The sequence below is a fragment of the Rhinopithecus roxellana genome, chromosome 5, assembly GCF_007565055.1.
Source record: "Rhinopithecus roxellana isolate Shanxi Qingling chromosome 5, ASM756505v1, whole genome shotgun sequence".
In the NCBI taxonomy this organism is placed as follows: Eukaryota; Metazoa; Chordata; class Mammalia; order Primates; family Cercopithecidae; genus Rhinopithecus; species Rhinopithecus roxellana.
Window position 1 is genome coordinate 142,483,499 of NC_044553.1, and position 23,210 is coordinate 142,506,708.

Consider the following 23,210-nt stretch of genomic DNA (forward strand, 5'->3'; position numbering starts at 1 on the left):
TAGGCAAAAAATAGCAACAGAATGTTGAATTAATTTATATTTACCTGATTATTACTGAGTCTGGACATCTTTACCAATGTTGATTCCCATGTTTTCTGTAGGAAATATCTTAAATGCCTCTGTCCATTTTCATTGAGTCACTTGTATTTAGGGGAATGCTTGTGAACGCTAGTGTGGGTCTTCCAGGCACTCTATGGCTATAGGCTGCAATTCTCAACAGTTAACTTGGATTCCCTGTGCAATGTTTTCCTCCTCAACAGTCATATAAAAATAATACTTCTCTGTTGAATTTTATATTTTCCTAACTTTTTGACTAAGGTCTGGGTTGTTTTTCATTATTTTTATCTCTTTTCTCCCAGCTACCTGTAAGGCAAATACCTAGTTCAGTTCTTGCAGACATGTTTCAAACACAACTATGTGGCACAGTATCCACAGGAAAAATCACACATAGGAGGCATTCACACATAAGCACATTCTTTTTTTTCTTTCTTTTTCATTTTACTTTAAGTTCTGGGATACATATGCAGAATGTGCAGGTTTGTTACATAGGTATACATGTGCCATGATGGTTTGCTGCACCTATCAACCCGTCATCTAGGTTTTAAGTACTGCATGCATTAGGTATTTGTCATAATGCTCTCCCTCCCCTTGCCCCCAACCCCTGACAGGCCCCAGTGTCCCTGCATGTCCCATCCATGTCCCTGCAGAGGACATGAACTCATTCTTTTTTATGGCTGTTCTTATGATGAGTTTGCATGTTGCCCTGCTTCCATTCTCTATTCACTTCTCTTTTTGGCTCTTTGGTAAGCACAAGGTAAGACTAAGAAGTTCACTCTTTTAAAAACATATCCAATTGAGGAATGGACTATTATATTCTCATTCTTTTAGTTAAGATCATTTCAGCAAATAATTTTTTTAGGCACATTTGTCTTGGTAGGCAAGTGCAAACTTTCCCCTCCCCTCCCCTATGTGGAATAAGGGGAAACATCTCTAATCACAATCTTGTACTCCCCATAGAGCCAAGTATAAGATAATTATTTACTTCTCCTCCCTAAGCTGGGGAATTTCTCATATAGACCCAGGTAGGCATGTGTAGGTTGGTGGTGGGAGGTTTGGTGTTTGTTGATATTAAGTCATAGGAATAAAAACATACTTCTGAATGTTGCCAGCTTCCTTTAAATTATGCGTATTAGCTATGCTTGTCATTACCATTGGTTCCTATCTTGAGACAGTAAGGCAGGAACAGTTCCATTTAATATCCCATTAAATAAATATTTTAAGTGTTCAAACTGTAGTTTAGAATATGCTAAAACATTTCATTCAAGGGTAATATTTTGTTCAGTATCTTTTCAAAATATGCCCTAAAATAAGAATTTGGGTGCTGGTAGTATATTTGGGAGTTGTTTCAAGAAGCACAAGTGAGGAGCATGATGCATGAATCAACAAAGCAAAAATATACAACTAAGTGTTCATGAACGTATGATTTACTGCAGTAGGGCTCAGACTCCCTGGAGACAGCCTGCAGAATTGGAGGCATACACCTCAGCATTGTCCAACTGAGTAACAAGGACAGGAAAGGTGATATATTAACCTTAACACCATTTTCCATTCCTTATTAGATAGCAGTTGCTCTGGGAGTGTTAAATCCCAGCTTCCATTGGGCTACCTTTCTCATGTGTTTAGCAAGCTCTAGAGGCACCAGAGTGCTGAGGCAGCGACAGAAAGGCACAAGCAGTTACAAATAAGGAGTTCTTGGATTTCTACAAACTCCCCACCCCAGATGCGGGTGTGTTTAGAGGAGGACTGAGTGGAATCACAGTCTTAACACCATTGGCTTTGGTAAAACTTAGGCACACATCTCTGCTTTCTGATTCCACGTCCAGTTGTCTGTATGCTTCCAGTCATCTACATTTTAACTACAAGACAAAGAAGTGTGGTTTCCATAAAAGCCTAAGAGACATAAAAATAATGAAAAATTCCAGTCTTTCTTTGATTTTTGTTCTCTTATCAGCTGTTTTAATTTGACTAATATGTATCCACTTTCCAAAGGGAAAAAAATAAAAGATTTCTTTGTTGAAATGAACTTGTATTTGTGAACAAGTTGAGAAATTCAACAGGTTGTCTTGTGTTTTTCTTCAACTAATCTAAATTAATAAGAATCATCAGTATATTTTCATAATAGATGCTAATATAGTTAAATTTTGAAAAGTTCACAATGTGTGGTTAAAACCTAGGATAAGAAATTCTGGTGTTTGGATACAGCATCTGTGATTCTGCTCCATGCTTGACAGTGTCTCTTTAGTGTCATAGGAGAATGTTCTGTAAATAGCTTTGAACATATACTTGAAAACTGAGTGGACATATTCAATAGACAGCATATCTCATGATAAATGTAGAATATACTTTACATAGGAAACTAGAGAGTGAATTAACTAAGCTCTGTGCCACAACTTCTACTAAAGAAAATGTTCCAATCTTCTGTGAAAGCTGAGTAAAATGAAAAATAAGAAATAGAAAAGCATCACATTGCATTTGTTAAATAGCCACAGGTTTTTGTGTTTTGAACATATTGTACTAAAATGGTTAAAGAAAAAAAGGAAACAGATAAGCTGGCAGCAGACACAGAAAGAGGAAAGCGATGATGGAGACAATGCTGGAAAGAAAGGGAGCAACTTTTGCCTAGTTCATCTGAAGCATTCAAGGACAATTTAAGACAGTGAAGAGGTTTATGGTGAAGATACCTAGGAAGTAGAACTGGAGAATAATAGAGACTTCCTTGACTAGAGAGTCCTCCTGTCTGAGAAATGGAGAAATTTCTTGGTTATGGAAACTTCTTAAGACTGGACTATTGCGACAATCAATAGTATTCCAATTCTTTACAAGCAACCTACAAAATTAATGTAATTCAGATGCATATATTTTCTGTTAACTATAAATCATCACTAGGTGTTTGAGTTTTTGAGAGGCTGTTGGGAATCTACATTTCTTGATGACTTATAATTTCTAAGGTGTGCTTAATTAGGACTTGTCACGCCAGACTCCTTTTGACTCTAATAGGGATGGCACCATGTCTGAGAGGCCAAAGAAGAGACTTGGAGACAGTCAACGAGACGTATGGTGTTTTGGGGGTACATACATATGGGGACAGTCCAGTGGCAGCAGACTGGACAGCAGAACCACTACTGTTTGTGAAAAGTATGGAGTTTATATAGAATTTTCACTTAGCTCCTTTCACCTAGCAACCTCCATCTAACCCAAACAATGAGCCTCTATCTCCTGCATGGCCCATGTTTCAAGCAATGGGTCAGGGGTTCAGATGTTCTTCATAGATAAGGAGTGAATCTCTGGGTTGGCCACTGCTGGATTCTATAACTTGGGACTTCAAATACACATTCTTCTTAGACCCCAAGATCTCGCAGAGTAAGCTTAAGTTATTGCTGTCAGGTGCATATGCCACACAGGAGTAAGTGGGGTGGAAGATGCTGATCAGCAAATGGGATCCTGGGGGTATTTGAAGAATGGGTAGGAGATTCTTAACCTTGGAAGTAGAGTGTGTTTATGGCCCAAGTTAAAAAACTGATGAGAAAAACTCGGTTTCAAATTAGATATGGGAAGACAATCTGACATCCTCTTTATAAAAAGGAAACATATAGTTAGATGTTTAAATTGTAACATGGGTGGAAATTATTCTACTCAAACTGTGGATAGCAATAGGTAAAATAGACAAAAAGAGGCTTCTGACTCATAAAGTATATGAGAAAAAAACAAGGCTGAATTATGGGCTAAAGCAAGAGACAATGTAAAAGAAAAATAGACCTTTTGTAATTGCGGTAAAGAGATAGTGAGATGGATTAAGCAGGAGTATTCCTTAATTTCTTCATTAACTTATTCGTTCAAGACATTAATTGAACAAATGCCATGTGAAGATTCTTTGTCAAACAGATCCTGTAGCTGAGGAATCTCTGAGATATGTTTTAAATGCTGCATAATTAGGTTAAACATTTTTTTCATTGCTACAATTCCTCACGTAGGTAGTTTATCTCATGATAAATCTTCATGTCTTTAAAATAAAATATTTTTGTTCAAGTAGTTCTAATTTTAAAAAAATGAGTAAGAGGTAAGAAGAGAGATAAACTAAACTTGCTGTGCAAAATTATTTTTACATGCATTGCCTATTTTTAACAATAGATTCACTCAGTTAAACCAATATCTATTGAATGATCATGATGTCACATATATTGTGCTAAGCTACATATTACAGTTTTTTTTTTTTTAGAGTAAATTATGGTGTCTGCCCTTAAAGACCATATAGTGTGAGAGATAGATACAGAAGCAGATTATTTTGATCTACTATAATATGCTAAACATACTGATAGAGATCGGCACAGGATGCAGTGAGATCGAGGCACATGGTGAGATCTGTCAAAACAGTATTATTATCCTATTTTATAGGTGACAAAAATGAAGTTCAATATGCAAGTGACTTAGAGTCATACAAGTAATAAATGGCTACATTGCAAAGATAGTACAGAAGACTCAGCTCTTGAAAAAAAATTAGGTGCTCTTTATTGGAATAGAAACCTGGTCTTTCTTGGAAAGATTGTTAGTGAAATTGACATGGACCAGAGGAAGTAACAGGAAAATAAGGAAGCTCCAGTAGAAATTGTGTTGCCATAGTCCTTTGAGTATAGCTTCTTTCTATTTCCTTCGTATTTTACTTTTATTTCTGCATACAGAAGTTTTGGTGGAGGAAAAGAAGGGGGCATTCTTAGAATCTGTATTTCTAAATGCTATCGATACTTTCTCACCTGACTCATTTCTTTACCATGACTTACATTAAACTGGGACATAGAAAACAAATGCAGAGAATATCTTTATTCATGTTTCACTCGTATTTTAATTGGTCCAAAGTCTAGCCCTTAGAGCCAATGCATTTGAAATTTATTCATTTTATTCATATATGTCATTTCCTAAAGTATCATGTATATGTAGTAATAAATTAAATATATATTCTATACATGTAATTAGAAATTTAACATATCAAATATCAGAACTTTGCAGAACATGTATTTAGTTGTTTTGTAAGGTATCACAATCTAGATTCTCTTTTATATTTCAGAGATACATAAATATTAATCAGATACAATTATTTTCAGTAAACATAAGTAAAATTTGAATTTTCAATACTGTACACTTGTTCTCTCTTTGCAAAATATTACTAATTGTGAGTCCACACATAATTATTAGTTAGAATTTGTCCATATATTTACAAAGTGCTTTACGAGAAATTTTCATAACCATACATCTCAAATCTATATTCATATAGCACATTTACACGGTTACATTTATTAGATTTAATGTTTTCATTTGTACTAGCCTCTAAGATAAAACAAAGTGACATGATTGTCAAAAATAATTAAATTACTAACCTACATAATGTTGAATTCCTCAATATCAAAATGTGACTATTTTATTTCTTAAGAAATATTATGGAGAGGGGCGGAGCAAGATGGTCAAATAGGAACAGCTCCAGTCTCCAACTCACAGCGCGAGCGACACAGAAGACCGGTGATTTCTGCATTTTCAACTGAGGTACTGGGGTCATCTCACTAGGGAGTGCAGGACAATCGGTGCTGGTCAGCTGCTGCAGCCTGACCAGCGAGACCTGAAGCAGGGCGAGGCATCGCCTCACCTGGGAAGTGCAAGGCGGAAGGGAATCCCTTTTCCTAGCCAGGGGAACTGAGACACACAACACCTGGAAAATCGGGTAACTCCCACCCCAATACTGCGCTTTAAGCAACGGGCACACCAGAAGAATATATCCCTCACCTGGCCGGGAGGGTCCCATGCCCACGGAGCCTCCCTCATTGTTAACACAGCAGTCTGCGGCGATCTAACTGCAAGGCAGCAGCGAGGCTGGGGGAGGGGCGCCCACCATTGCTGAGGCTTAAGTAGGTAAACAAAGCCTCTGGGAAGCTCGAACTGGGTGGAGCTCACAGCAGCTCAAGGAAACCTTCCTGTCTCTATAGACTCCACCTCTGGGGGCAGGGCTCAGCTAAAAAAACAACAGGGGAAACAGCAGAGGCCTGAGCAGACGCGAAGGACTCTGTCTGACAGCTTTGAAGAGAGCAGTGGATCTCCCAAGACGGAGGTTGAGATCTGAGAACGGACAGACTGCCTGCTCAAGTGGGTCACTGACCACTGAGTAGCCTAACTGGGAGACATCCCCCACTAGGGGCAGTCTGACACCCCACACCTCACAGGGTGGAGTACACCCCTGAGAGGAAGCTTCCAAAGTAAGAATCAGACAGGTACACTTGCTGTTCAGCAATATTCTATCTTCTGCAACCTCTGCTGCTGATACCCAGGCAAACAGGGTCTGGAGTGGACCTCAAGCAATCTCCAACAGACCTATAGCTGAGGGTCCTGACTGTCAGAAGGAAAACTATCAAACAGGAAGGACACCTATACCAAAACCCCATCAGTACATCACCATCATCAAAGACCAGAGACAGATAAAACCACAAAGATGGGGAAAAAGCAGGGCAGAAAAGCTGGAAATACAAAAAATAAGAGTGCATCTCCCCCTGGAAAGGAGCGCAGCCCATCGCCAGCAACGAATCGAAGCTGGTCAGAGAATGACTTTGACGAGATGAGAGAAGAAGGCTTCAGTCCATCAAACTTCTCAGAGCTAAAGGAGGAATTATGTACCCAGCGCAAAGAAACTAAAAATCTTGAAAAAAGAGTGGAAGAATTGACAGCTAGACTAATTAATGCAGAGAAGGTCATAAACGAAATGACAGAGATGAAAACCATGACATGAGAAATATGTGACAAATGCACAAGCTTCAAAACCGACTCAATCAACTGGAAGAAAGAGTATCAGCGATTGAGGATCAAATGAATGAAATGAAGTGAGAAGAGAAACCAAAAGAAAAAAGAAGAAAAAGAAATTAACAAAGCCTGCAAGAAGTATGGGATTATGTAAAAAGACCAAATCTATGTCTGACTGGGGTGCCTGAAAGTGAGGGGGAAAATGGAACCAAGTTGGAAAACACTCTTCAGGATATCATCCAGGAGAACTTCCCCAACCTAGTAGGGCAGGCCAACATTCAAATTCAGGAAATACAGAGAATGCCACAAAGATACTCCTCAAGAAGAGCAACTCCAAGACACATAATTGCCAGATTCACCAAGGTTGAAATGAAGGAAAAAATCTTAAGGGCAGCCAGAGAGAAAGGTCGGGTTACCCACAAAGGGAAGCCCATCAGACTAACAGCAGATCTCTCGGCAGAAACTCTACAAGCCAGAAGAGAATGGGGGCCAATATTAAACGTTCTTAAAGAAAAGAATTTTCAACCCAGAATTTCATATCCAGCCAAACTAAGTTTCATAAGTGAGGGAGAAATAAAATCCTTTACAGATAAGCAAATGCTTAGAGATTTTGTCACCACCAGGCCTGCCTTACAAGAGACCCTGAAGGAAGCCCTAAATATGGAAAGGAACAACAGGTACCAGTCATTGCAAAAACATGCCAAAATGTAAAGACCATCGAGGCTAGGAAGAAACTGCATCAACTAACGAGCAAAATAACCAGTTAATATCATAATGGCAGGATCAAGTTCACACATAACAATATTAACCTTCAATGTAAATGGACTAAATGCTCCAATTAAAAGACACAGACTGGCAAACTGGATAAAGAGTCAAGACCCATCAGTCTGCTGTATTCAGGAGACCCATCTCACATGCAGAGACATACATAGGCTCAAAATAAAGGGATGGAGGAAGATCTACCAAGCAAATGGAGAACAAAAAAAGCAGGGGTTGCAATCCTAGTCTCTGATAAAACAGACTTTAAACCATCAAAGATCAAAAGAGACAAAGAAGGCCATTACATAATGGTAAAGGGATCAATTCAACAGGAAGAGCTAACTATCCTAAATATATATGCACCCAATACAGGAGCACCCAGATTCATAAAGCAAGTCCTTAGAGACTTACAAAGAGACTTAGACTCCCATACAATAATAATGGGAGACTTCCACACTCCACTGTCAACATTAGACAGATCAACGAGACAGAAAGTTAACAAGGATATCCAGGAATTGAACTCATCTCTGCACCAAGCAGACCTAATAGACATCTATAGAACTCTCCACCCCAAATCAACAGAATATACATTCTTCTCAGCACCACATCACACTTATTCCAAAATTGAACACATAATTGGAAGTAAAGCACTCCTTAGCAAATGTAAAAGAACAGAAATTATAACAAACTGTCTCTCAGACCACAGTGCAATCAAACTAGAACTCAGGACTAAGAAACTCAATCAAAACGGCTCAACTACATGGAAACTGAACAACCTGCTCCTGAATGACTACTGGGTACATAATGAAATGAAGGCAGAAATAAAGATGTTCTTTGAAACCAATGAGAACAAAGGTACAACATACCAGAATCTCTGGGACACATTTAAAGCAGTGTGTAGAGGGAAATTTATAGCACTAAATGCCCACAAGAGAAAGCAGGAAAGATCTCAAATTGACACTCTAGCATCACAATTAAAAGAACTAGAGAGGCAGGAGCAAACACATTCAAAAGCTAGCAGAAGGCAAGAAATAACTAAGATCAGAGCAGAACTGAAGGAGATAGAGACACAAAAAATCCTCCAAAAAATCAATGAATCCAGGAGTTGGTTTTTTGAAAAGATCAACAAAATTGACAGACCGCTAGCAAGACTAATAAAGAAGAAAAGAGAGAGGAATCAAATAGATGCAATAAAAAATGATAAAGGGGATATCACCACCAACCCCACAGAAATACAAACTACCATCAGAGAATATTATAAACACCTCTATGCAAATCAACTAGAAAATCTAGAAGAAATGGATAATTTCCTGGACACTTACACTCTCCCAAGACTAAACCAGGAAGAAGTTGAATCCCTGAATAGACCAATAGCAGGCTCTGAAATTGAGGCAATAATTAATAGACTACCCACCAAAAAAAGTCCAGGACCAGATGGATTCACAGCTGAATTCTACCAGAGGTACAAGGAGGAGCTGGTACCACTCCTTCTGAAACTATTCCAATCAATAGAAAAAGAGGGAATCCTCCCTAACTCATTTTATGAGGCCAACATCATCCTGATACCAAAGCCTGGCAGAGACACAACAAAAAAAGAGAATTTTAGACCAATATCCCTGATGACCATCAATGCAAAAATCCTCAATAAAATACTGGCAAACCGGATTCAGCAGCACATCAAAAAGCTTATCCACCATGATCAAGTGGGCTTCATCCCTGGGATGCAAGGCTGCTTCAACATTCGCAAATCAATAAACATAATCCAGCATATAAACAGAACCAAAGACAAAAACCACATGATTATCTCAATAGATGCAGAAAAGGCTTTTGACAAAATTCAACAGCCCTTCATGCTAAAAACGCTCAATAAATTCGGTATTGATGGAACGTACCTCAAAATAATAAGAGCTATTTATGACAAACCCACAGCTAATATCATACTGAATGGGCAAAAACTGGAAAAATTCCCTTTGAAAACTGGCACAAGACAGGGATGCCCTCTCTCAGCACTCCTATTCAACATAGTGTTGGAAGTTCTGGCTAGGGCAATCAGGCAAGAGAAAGAAATCAAGGGTATTCAGTTAGGAAAAGAAGAAGTCAAATTGTCCCTGTTTGCAGATGACATGATTGTATATTTAGAAAACCCCATTGTCTCAGCCCAAAATCTCCTTAAGCTCAGAAGCAACTTCAGCAAAGTCTCAGGATACAAAATTAATGTGCAAAAATCACAAGCATTCTTATACACCAGTAACAGACAAACAGAGAGCCAAATCAGGAATGAACTTCCATTCACAATTGCTTCAAAGAGAATAAAATACCTAGGAATCCAACTTACAAGGGATGTCAAGGACCTCTTCAAGGAGAACTACAAACCACTGCTCAGCGAAATCAAAGAGGACACAAACAAATGGAAGAACATACCATGCTCATGGATAGGAAGAATCAATATCGTGAAAATGGCCATACTGCCCAAGGTTATTTATAGATTCAATGCCATCCCCATCAAGCTACCAATGAGTTTCTTCACAGAATTGGAAAAAACTGCTTTAAAGTTCATATGGAACCAAAAAAGAGCCCGCATTGCCAAGACAATCCTAAGTCAAAAGGACAAAGCTGGAGGTGTCACGCTACCTGACTTCAAACTATACTTCAAGTCTACGGTAACCAAAACAGCATGGTACTGGTACCAAAACAGAGCTATAGACCAATGGAACAGAACAGAGTCCTCAGAAATAATACCACACATCTACAGCCATCTGATCTTTGACAAACCTGAGAGAAACAAGAAATGGGGGAAGGATTCCCTATTTAATAAATGGTGCTGGGAAAATTGGCTAGCCATAAGTAGAAAGCTGAAACTGGATCCTTTCCTTACTCCTTATACGAAAATTAATTCAAGATGGATTAGAGACTTAAATGTTAGACCTAATACCATAAAAACCCTAGAAGAAAATCTAGGTAGTACTATTCAGGACATAGGCATGGGCAAGGACTTCATGTCTAAAACACCAAAAGCAACGGCAGCAAAAGCCAAAATTGACAAATGGGATCTAATTAAACTAAAGAGCTTCTGCACAGCAAAAGAAACTACCATCAGAGTGAACAGGTAACCTACAGAATGGGAGAAAATTTTTGCAATCTACTCATCTGACAAAGGGCTAATATCCAGAATCTACAAAGAACTCATACAAATATACAAGAAAAAAACAAACAACCCCATCAAAAAGTGGGCAAAGGATATGAACAGACATTTCTCAAAAGAAGACATGCATACAGCCAACAGACACATGAAAAAATGCTCATCATCACTCGCCATCAGAGAAATGCAAATCAAAACCACAATGAGATACCATCTCACACCAGTTAAAATGGCAATCATTAAAAAATCAGGAAACAACAGTTGTTGGAGAGGATGTGGAGAAATAGGAACACTTTTACACTGTTGGTGGGATTGTAAACTAGTTCAACCATTATGGAAAACAGTATGGCAATTCCTCAAGGATCTAGAACTAGATGTACCATATGACCCAGCCATCCCGCTACTGGGTATATACCCAAAGGATTATAAATTATTCTACTACAAAGACACATGCATGCGTATGTTTATTGCAGCACTATTCACAATAGCAAAGACTTGGAATCAACCCAAATGTCCATCTGTGACAGACTGGATTAAGAAAATGTGGCACATATACACCATGGAATACTATGCAGCCATAAAAAAGGATGAGTTTGCGTCCTTTGTAGGGACATGGATGCAGCTGGAAACCATCATTCTTAGCAAACTATCACAAGAAGAGAAAACCAAACACCGCATGTTCTCACTCATAGGTGGGAACTGAACAATGAGATCACTTGGACTCGGGAAGGGGAACATCACACACTGGGGCCTATCATGGGGAGAGGGGAGGGGGGAGGGATTGCATGGGGAGTTATACATGATATAAATGATGAATTGATGGGTGCTGACGAGTTGATGGGTGCAGCACACCAACATGGCACAAATATACATATGTAACAAACCTGCACGTTATGCACATGTACCCTAGAACTTAAAGTATAATAAAAATAAAAAATAAAAAATAAAAAAATTAAAAAAATAAAAAAGAAATTAGCCAAAAATGAAACATTATTTTCTCGGAAATTAGCTAAGAAATAAACTGTTATCGAAATCCTATTTCATATTACTGGTAGAAATAATTGACCCAAAATAAAATTACAGCTGAAACTGAACTCAATAAAACTTAGATTTGCAAAATGTACTCCAAAAAAAAAAAAAAAGAAATATTATAAAGTAATATAAAATAATACATAAGTCTGAAGTATATTATTTCTTGAAGAAACCTTAAGGCAAAATTGGACAGGTTGATGAAAAATTAATGGTCATTAACATAGGGGACAAATCTGCATCAGGATTCAAAGAGCTCAAAAACAAATTTCAAGATGAGATTTACAAACTACCTGAAACTTACCTTTTCCACAACCAGTGAAAGACCAGGCACAATTGACATCCAAATAGCTGATATTGGTAGGAAAATGTGAGTTCTAGAGCTTAATGAGTGTATATAGTTTAACAGAAAAACTAGGAATGCCTGAGATTGGAGACATGCATAATCATTCACAGTAGAGTGCTGAGACACATTCCAAGCTGTCAAAGTATCTAGGGAAAAAATTCAGAAACAAGAATAAAAGGTCAGAGGATCAAGATTTGATTATTAATTAGGAATCATTAAACGTTCCCCCTTCTAAACGAATTCAACATTTTAGTCCATTAACAAAGCATGGCTTAAAATGACTGTGGAGATCATTTGCAAACTAATATGGATTGTTAAACCATGTAACTAGTTTATTAGTTCAATATATTCTAGGAATGACAGATAATCAAAACAAGTGTGTGTTTGTGTGTGGATAGAACAATGATTCCAAAATGCCATGAAGAAAGATTTCATGTTTTGAATATTATTCGTCTATTAAAATAATCTGCATCTATCACTTAATACATTTTAAAGTTTGATTACATGTTTGTTTTTATACTTAGCAGACATCTTAGCAAAGAGTAGGTGTGAGGCAAAGACTGTCATTCTTTCAATAAAGCTTTTGAAAGTACTGAAATTAGCACATGCATACCAATTTGTAATGATAAGAAGTATTAGAGATTTACTGGTACATTATCTCTGCCCTCAGGGAGATTACAGTCATATAAGGATATAATATTCATATATTTATAGTCAATAGATAACATGAGATGATATGTTAAGGTAAAAATTGTATAGGCTGTACAATTCAGAGATTACCCATTAATTGGTTCAAGTCATTCAAGGAAGACTTTTAGAGGAGATAGTGTGCGGGCATAGAAGTTTAGTTGATATACAAATTGTCTGGCAGATTGCAATGAAACTTAATTCAGAGAATTGTTGCAGGTGTGCTTTGGGATAAAATATTCACAGCACCTAGTTTTCAACAATGTATCATTTTTGTTCTCACTTTTTTCTCAAAGGGTAGCTGGTGATAGCAAATAAAGTAATTATATTCACGGAGATTAATGCAAAAAATAATGGATATATGTGAGTTTGTTCAGATCAGTTCATTTTATACCTAAATTACACAGTTTAATTAAAAAACATTTAAAAGTCATTTTCCTTACAAGAAGAGTGAATAAATACAGGAAGTCTTCAATTAGATCTGAAATTAACAAAGATTTATTGATTGAATGAAACCCTCTTCCCCAGGACTGAGCTGAACAGCAAGAGAACAAAGATATAAGATCTACTCAAGACATTTAGTTTAGTGGAAGAGATAGTAAACTAATTAAACAATCAGCTCCTGCTGAAGTTATGGACGGGTCCTCTGTGAAGATCTAGGAAGGAATCTAAATTTGACTTAGAGGTGAGCAGAATGTGCAAAGCTTCCTTGAGAAGAAGATATATAAAATACTCTATAAAGTGTAAGTAGCACTTTTAGTTCACTGAAGAATTTTTTAAAAAAGGGAGAGGAGGGTATTCCACATAAAGAGGCAAATGTGAAGAAAGACATGCAGAATTGGAAAAGAGTTGTAGCAAGAAGTGTGTGTGTGTGTGTGTGTGTGTGTGTGTGTGTGTAAGTGGAACTCATAAATTTTAGGGGAGATTATATAACATGGACATTAACAATACTGCTACATCATTAATATTTGTTAAAATCTTTTCAAGATACATTTTAATGGTATTCTTTCAAATGCATTTTAATGGTATTCTTTCGAATGTATGTTTCTTTCAGCTACATCCAGAAATCTATTTTAATCCATTTCTTATTTGTATTTGTGTCCTTGACATACATTTCAAAAACATTTGTGTAAATTTTTTGTAATACATATAAGGGAAAATTAATTATATAAATAAAAGCATGAAATACAAACTTAGTAGTCTTTAAAAATGTTTGTTTTATAACATATTTCTCTGACTCAATTTTGTGAACATTAAATTTTTCTTGTTTTCATTTACATATGTTATTATATCTTCATTAATGTCACTGAGCTCTAAATATACATTATGATGCTTTTACCACTGAAGAAAAATATTTTGAAATAGTTACCATTTACATAAGATCAAAAGTAATATTATTATATCTAATGTAACCTTAAAACTTCTTATGTTGGTTATTTCACACATATTTAGTTTTATTCTGTTTGTGTGTTATCTGTTCCTCTATCTGCTGAGGCTCTTTGTTGAAAGTCTTCACCAAAGATGGTGTTCACCCTGCCAAACACCAAATGGCAATAAAGATATTTTGTTTCCCAGAGAATAACAGATATTGCAGTTTCAGTTTGGGATTTATTCATTTTATCATTAAACTAAATTCACTTACCTAACTGGAAACAAATCCAAAACAAAGACCCCCTTGATTCTTTCTTCTGAAGCATCTGATAGCTCAAAGTTATTGAGTTATCAATATTCAAAAAAACGCAATGATGACTATTTTCTCTGGGATTTATGTCTGGACTAGTTCTAACTGCCTCACTTGATGCAAGTTCCAAACCTCCATTAGTTTCAAAGTAGACTCAGTGGACCACAGAAAATAAAAAGAGAACTTTGAATTATGCAGATAATTCCACGTAGGACAATTCCCAGGGTCTGACACTGTATTTGCGAACACGTGAACATCAGATCCTAAAAAACAGATCTTTGCAACCAACAGCTAGAAAGGTCCAAACTTCTACTTTGATTTTTTGAAGAAAATCATCTATAATATGAAATACATGCAAGAGAACTATGTTTTCTCTGTGAAAAGTGAAACAAATTATTTCAAATAAAATATAAAGAAATCTTTGCCTGCAATCTTCCTGAAATGCCATTTTTTTTCCCCTTCGGTAGAATATATTTAGGGGCTTTAGCCAGTATCGTGATGGATTAGCTGAATTCTGGCAGCTCTTCTTCCCTCAACAGGCCGCCCTTGAGCAGTTGCATTAACTTATATTTGAATCAATGGAAGGATGATTTGTTTGTACTGGAGATTTTTGTTCTTGGAATTGAATACTTACTTGCCTAAGAGATTTCTAACATATCATATCTTACTGAGAGCCAAACATGGTTTATTGTCCTATCAGTAAATGGAGACTTGCATTAAAATACAAGCTTCTTGAGTATGTTCTTTATTATTTGGGGAATTGTTAATTGTATAGAAACTAGTATTATCATAACTCAGGAGCCTAATAGAACCTCCACAATTACAGATGTCTCTGTTTTACTGGAGAACCGGCACACATTTTAAAAACACATCTCTGAAGAACTACTGTGTCAGGTACAATGAAGTCTATAAAGAAGCATAAGCCTGCTTCCTGTCACCAAGACTTTACAAACTCTGAAGAGGTAACAAATAAAATAAAGTAACAAATAACAGAAAAATAATAAACACAACTTTGTACAGTACAGACTACAAAGGGCAGCAAACCATGAGAGAAGGAAGAGTTTTTAAAGACTCAGATATGGAGAAAGCATCTTAAAACATCAATGGACACTCAAGAGATCATTTAAATGACAAACAGGATGTGATTGGTACAAAAGAATGTGGAAGCAAGCATTGTTTCATGAGGATCTAAGAGCCGTGACAGAGAGGTACCTAGAGCCGGGTACATGAAGAAACAACTAGTTCACAGGAATGAAGGGTGAACTAGAACTGTAGGCTTCTTGTTGTAAATAATGTTGAAAACAAGACTAAGCAATCAATCTAGAATTCATGGCAGTGAAGACACTTTTACATTCATGAGCAACAAGGTGGTTTTGAAAAAGCGTATGTGCAAATATACGTTTATGATGGCGGCAGGGGCCCATCTGGAGCGGCCACTGTGAGGAAGCCAGCTGCACCAGGGCAGGCCTGGTTGAGGCTGTGGGGAGCTACCAGGGGTCAGGAGCAGGCGGAAGCCCCGTCCCCTACCAAGTTGGAGGGAGCGGGAGTCCAGTGCTGCTCAGCGCAGGTGCTGTCACCAGTCGGGGCTCTGGACCAGGCATCCTTGCGTTCTCAGGGTTCAGGAAACCCCACTTCCCCCACAGGCTCGGAAGTGCCTGCTCCCGCTCCCTGGCTTCTCGGAGCTCCTGGAACCCTCTGATTTCAGAACACTGTTGAAGTCAAGTCCAGACGCTGCAGCCCGGACCTTTGGCACCTGATACCTGTTTCCTATGTCACTTATTTAGTAGCTCTGCATATGTTCTGGATATAAACATGGAGATGCATGTTTGAAGAATATAATGCAGAAAATGTATTATTCTTTACTTAAACATTTTAGTCGTATTATTTTTGCGTGTATATTTCTTAAGTGTTGTATTCCTTTACTTATAACGATATTGTTTTCTTCTAAAACTTTAAAGATTCACTATGTTCATTTATGTCATTAGCACAGCTAAAATTTATTTTTATGTCGTGTGAGATAATCAGATTTTATTTTTTCCATATGAACATCAATTGCCTCAAAATTATTTATTTAAAAATAGATTCTACTATTCTCATTTATTTCATGATAACAATTGCTAAGTATTTCAACTCTCTCTAAGCATGGCTCCATTTCTCAATCTTATTCAACTAGCATTTGTAAACTTGCCTTTTCCTTTTAAACAATGTAGATTTCTTAATTCTGGATATCTGGAAGGAAATGTTTTATCTTTGAAATTTCTTTAATAATCTTATTTTTCTCCCTTTATCTACTTCTTTATTTTGCTATATACATTTTTAAAAATTAGATTGCCAAAATTTTAAAAACTATAATATTTCCACTACTATTGCATTGCATTTCTCATTTATTTGGATAGGAATAACATACTTTTATGCACAAGAAAAATATTCATTCTGTGCCTTTTATACCTTTCAATATATGTAATAGATACTACAAATTTTTGTTATATTTAATTTTTTCTTATATAAATTATTTGCATTATTCTAATAGGCTATTAAATCGTAAGTGTACTACTGATTGCGTTTGTGTTGGAGCACAGGAAATATGTGCTTGTATCTAAAAGGAGAGTTCAGAGAGAAAGAGAACTTGTTTTTCCCATCAACTAAAACCTTTCATTGGCATAACATTTAATCATTATGTCTCCTTCGTGTTCTCTCCTTCCAGCTTTCTCTGTCTTGTATTATTTTGCATGACTTCAACAGTTTGAAAATTACTGGTCTGATATTTTGTAGACTATTCCTCACTTTAGATTTATACAATTCTTTTTCATGATTAGATTGGGGTTAGAGCTTTTGGTAAGACTATCACAGAAAGTAAAGTGCCTTTTCACAGCATCGTATCAGGGTAACATAGTATTTACATGACATCATGGTGACACTAACCTTGATCAGTTGGGCAACAGGTTTTTTGCCAAGCTCCTCTCCAATGTAAAGTTATTATTTTCCTTTGAAAGCAAGTCAGTGTGCCCAGCCCATACTCAAGAAAAGTGGGTGATGTGGTTTGTCCCTGTCCCCACCCAGAGATTTCATCTTGCATTGTGGCTCCCCTGATTCCCACGTGCCTGGGAAGGACCTGGTGGGAGGTGGTTGAATCATTGAGGCGGGGCTTTCCCATGATGTTCTCGTGATAGTGAATAAATCTCATGAAATCTGATGGTTTTATAAAGAGGAGGTCCCCTGCACATGCTGCCTTTCCTGTTGACATATAAGATGTGCCATTCTCCTCTTTCGCCTTCCACCATGATTGTGAGACCTCCCCAGCCATGTGGAACTGTGAGTCCATTAAACCTCTTATCCTTTATAAATTACCCAGTCTCAGGTATGTCTTTATTAGCAGCATGAGAACTAATATAGTGGGATTAAGCTCACCTCTTTGAGGGGAGATTATTTATGTATACTATTTGGAATTCTTCTGTAAGAATGATTTATTCTCTTCCATTTATTTAATCATTCAATTATTTATATCACTATGGACTCATAGATGTGTATTTTATCTTAAAATTTTATTTTAATTTTTTGTGTGTTATATTTTAAAGGACCTTATTACTATTACCATGAACTCATTAAAATAATTGGAAAACAATTATTTCACTGTGTGCTGAAATAGAAAAATAGAATTGAAAATACCCATTATACTCATTCCTGAAGGATTTAAAAATATTAATCTATGCAGCTATCTGGAGGGATGGATAGTAATGCTTTCTCAGTGTTGTTTTCACAGATTCTTCTAAAACTTTAATGCATTTGACTTTTCTTGAGTCAAGAAAAATCATATTGCTTGATACACCCAAGTCATATTGCAAGTCATACTGCCTTGATACACCCAGTATGTCCAAAAACAAGACATTTAAATTTGCAATCAAACTCTTGTCTCTTCTCTTAAATGTCTTCATTAAGCTTACATTCTATAAGTTCAATTTTACCTCCCTTTTATATTCCATTTAGAGTACTTAAACCATGCATCAAATCATGGGTTTTGTTTCACTACACACAGAATTTTTATTTGTGGCACGTGCATGAGTTACAGTTTAAATTAATTAAATTAAATTCCTTCTTTTCAGTACAGTTTCTTAAGAAGTATAAATGCAGATTGTACTAACTATGGATACACTAATGTATGCTTATCCGGAAAGTGTGACTATAACATTCCTATCTAGTGATATTAATGGACAGGCAAACTTGCATTCCCAGTGGCAAGCAGGTTATCTCTCTCTCAAGAGTTTTGTGACTTACCATATTTGTGTTGACATGCTTTCTCTAAAATGATAGTATATCACTGTGTTTTGCTCTGTTTTAGTATTACCTGCCAGGCAAAATTATTCTTCTTGACAGTAAATTGTCTCTTGAAATGTCAGTATTCCCTGCTTTAAAATTCCTTTCATCTGTCATCATACCCCTATTCTTCCTTTAATTAGATTTTTCTTAAGTTTGAACAATATTTTAGATTATTTCTCATGGAGGCTTACAAATTAGCCCTTCCTTCTTTTTCCATCCTTTCTTATTAGCTTTCTTGGGTTGGTTTCTTTATTCACCATTAGTGCAGTATACATGGATCTGTAGAAGGCATGGCCTTCCTCTGGCATCTCTCACTATTATGTGAGGCTTCTTTTCCCCTGTAGTCTTCCTTAAAAAATGTTCAGTAGTCAAAAATTTGCTTTTATCATCTCAGGAAGAAAAAAATATATAAATTGTTTTGAAAACTTAAAGAAAAGGTAAAGAAAAAAAGAAGAAGACTCGTTGTCAAAAGAAAGAGGCAAAAAATATGTGTCTGCCACAGCTTAGAGACCTTTCCAGGTAAGACATGATAAAATACATCACCAGGACCGAGTGCCAAGGACAGATCATTCTTCCTACTCTAGAGCAGAATTATTTACTAGATAGGAACTACACGTGATTTTTATTCAGCCACGATTGCTTTGTGCAAATTGAACATGTTGCCAGTTTTTCAACTTGTCTAAGGTATACAGAAAACTTTCCTGTTGGAAGCCTTCCCTGTTCCACCAAAGTGGAGTATAATTAGGTAACTGGAAGTAGCTTTAAACATTTTATGCAAGATGAAGAAAAGAAACAAGATAGTCACGTGTAATAGACTTTTACTTAAATCTCTGGATGATGTTATAACCACCATGTACATTGAAGACAGTGTTAAGAGAAAAAAAAAAAAAACCATGAATTACTCAATCTATATCTTTTTACTGATTGTACAGACTGTTTTAAACTTGTCTGTACAATCAGTAAGAAGGCAAAATCACATTTACAAGTGTGAATTAGATGAAAGTCTACTTTATCTTGATTTTATCTTGTAAATGACTTACATGTGCCAAAGAAACCATGCTGAGAGCAACTCTTCTGTTAATTCTGGAGTGATGATGGTCAATTTATAAAAACATCTGAATTGCATAATGGAAAACATTATAATATTTAAATAGCATAGATGTGTGGCCTTCGACAAATCACTTCATATCTCTGGTCTATGATCTATAGGATTCATTCCAATTCTAAATTTTCAGTGACTCCAAGGCAATGTTATGTGATTCCAAGACCAGAAACATCAACATCATCTGGGAGCTGGTAAGAAATGCAATTTTTATTTTATTATTTTATTATTTATTTATTTACTTATTTATTTATTTATTTTTTGAGACAGAGTCTCGCTCTGTCACCAGGCTGGAGTGCAATGGCGCAATCTCAGCTCACTGCAACGTCCGCCTCCCAGGTTCCAGCGATTCTCCTGCCTCAGCCTCCCAAGTAGCTGGGACTACAGGAGCACACCACCACACCAATCTAATTTTTGTATTTTTAGTAGAAGCAAGGTTTCACAATATTGACCAGGCTGGTCTTGAACTTCTGACCTCATGATACACCCACCTCAGACTCCCAAAGTGCTGCGATTCTAGGAGCGAGCCACCGTGCCCAGCCAAAATGCAAATTCTTAGACTTCACTTCAGAACTATGAAATTAGAATCTCTGTGGGGAGGGTCAAGTAATCTGTTTTTACAAGTTCTCCAGGAAATTCTTACAAATATTATAGTTGAGAAGCACTACTCTAAGACATTTGTTGTCAATTGGAAATAAGCAGAAGACACAAATACACAGGCCACAAGGAACAACAAAAGCTATACTGGGGGAAAGGTTTTTCTCTATGTGTAGAAGCACAAGTTAGACAAAGTTTATAATACATTTCTTGCTGTGGTGCAATACATTTTGAACAAATCTAAACAAAATGGATCACAGTTGTCCACTTTGCAATACTCTTTCTCTTTCTTTTGTGAAAGTAGTTGTGTTCCTACAGTGCAGGGTACATTCTGACTCCAGAAAAAAACAGCAAGAATGGAAAACTCTCCTACAAAAACCTTGTCAAACAAGTAGTGCTGACATTCTCACAGTGAGCTTATCCTTAAGTGGCACTCTGGAGGCTAGTGCTTCTACCATGAACCTGATGCAGTTTTCTGGTCCCCAAATGCATGAAAGGCCATTTTTTTTCTTCATGACATTGAATATCACACTATGGACTGTATAATGCTGCCAATTCTCTAGCTCCTACACGAGGCCTTGTGAGGAATAGATCCTACTGTTATAACAGTACTCACTCTCCCTTTTTGCACAAGGAAAACTCATGATTCAACAACAACTTCCTTTGGCACTTATAATATAAACTTTACTACACCTGAGGCAGTATAAAAAAGCAATAGAGAGGGAAGGGAGTCAACCAGAAAAACAAGCCAGAAGCAAAAGAAAGAAAATGTCTTCCATAAGGCAAAGGAATTGGACTATCCAGGAAAGAAGATCTGATGAGCCAATACAGTCGGCACACCTGGTACCAAGTAGAAGGCCCACAGTCACACTTCTGAGCACTTTTTATCAATCATTTTAACAGAAACTGTTCACTTAATCAGCAGTTGTGGAGTTTCATTTTAGTAAAAAATATAAATAATAAAATCTGAAATCCTCAAAGTGGCAGAAGTAACAAAGCATTATTCTCATAATAAGCCCAAAATAGGTCTTTACTGAATACATGAATGAATGAATGAGTGGAAACAATGTGTACAATTAGGCTTTATCAAATACAAAGGCAACACAGAAGAAAAAGACTTTATCTCAATTTTTCAAGGATAACAGTTTTATTTTCCCAGTGGATTGTTTAAGACAAAGGAGACTTTGAGGAGTAATACAGGTGTGAAGATAGTTTAAATGTTCTCAGTGGGAAGATATCACATTGTCACTGCAAAAAACTCAGGCACTGGTGTGATACTACTTGCGTTCAAATCTTGACTGTACTACTTACAAGATGGAGGCTATAACCTGTCATATGAAACAGAGACTAAAAATTAAGAAAGTTTCCATTCCATCAACTTGTTTTGTAGATTAATATGCTAATGAATGTACATACATTGATACATTGGGTACCAGCTCACTAAATTATTAATCCATTGTTATTTTGTCACTATTAAAGACTTTATGAGAGGGAAATTTATAGCACTAAATGCCCACAAGAGAAAGGTGGAAAGATCTAAAATTGACACTCTAACATCACAATTAAAAGAACTAGAGAAGCAAGAGCAAACACATTCAAAAGCTAGCAGAAGGCAAGAAATAACTAACATCAGAGCAGAACTGAAGGAGATAGAGACACAAAAAACACTCCAAAAAATCAATGAATCCAGGAGTTGGTTTTTTGAAAAGATCAACAAAATTGATAGACTGCTAGAAGATTAATAAAGAAGAAAAGAGAGAAGAATCAAATAGATGCAATAAAAAATGATAAAGGGGATATCACCACCAACCCCACAGAAATACAAACTATCATCAGAGAATACTATAAACACCTTTATGCAAATAAACTAGAAAATCTAGAAGAAATGGATAATTGTTTGGACACTTACACTCTCCCAAGTCTAAACCAGGAAGAAGTTGAATCCCTGAATAGACCAATAGCAGGCTCTGAAATTGAGGCAATAATTAATAGACTACCCACCAAAAAAAGTCCAGGACCAGATGGATTCACAGCTGAATTCTACCAGAGGTACAAGGAGGAGCTGGTACCATTCCTTCTGAAACTATTCCAATCAATAGAAAAAGAGGGAATCCTCCCTAACTCATTTTATGAGGCCAGCATCAGCCTGATACCAAAGCCTGGCAGAGACACAACAAAAAAAGAGAATTTTAGACCAATATCCCTGATGAACATTGATGCAAAAATCCTCAATAAAATACTGGCAAACTGAATCCAGCAGCACATCAAAAAGCTTATCCACCACTGATCAAGTGGGCTTCATCCCTGGGATGCAAGGCTGGTTCAACATATGCAAATCGATAAACGTAATCCAGCATATAAACAGAACCAAAGACAAAAACCACATGATTATCTCAATAGATGCAGAAAAGGCTTTGAAAAAATTCAACAGCCCTTCATGCTAAAATCTCTCAATAAACTAGGTATTGATGAAATGTATCTTAAAATAATAAGAGCTATTTATGACAAACCCACAGCCAATATCATAATGAATGGGCAAAAACTGGAAGCATTCCCTTTGAAAACTGGCACAAGACAGGGATGCCCTCTCTCAGCACTCCTATTCAACATAGTGTTGGAAGTTCTGGCTAGGGCAATCAGGCAAGAGAAAGAAATCAAGGGTATTCAGTTAGGAAAAGAAGAAGTCAAATTGTCCCTGTTTGCAGATGACATGATTGTATAT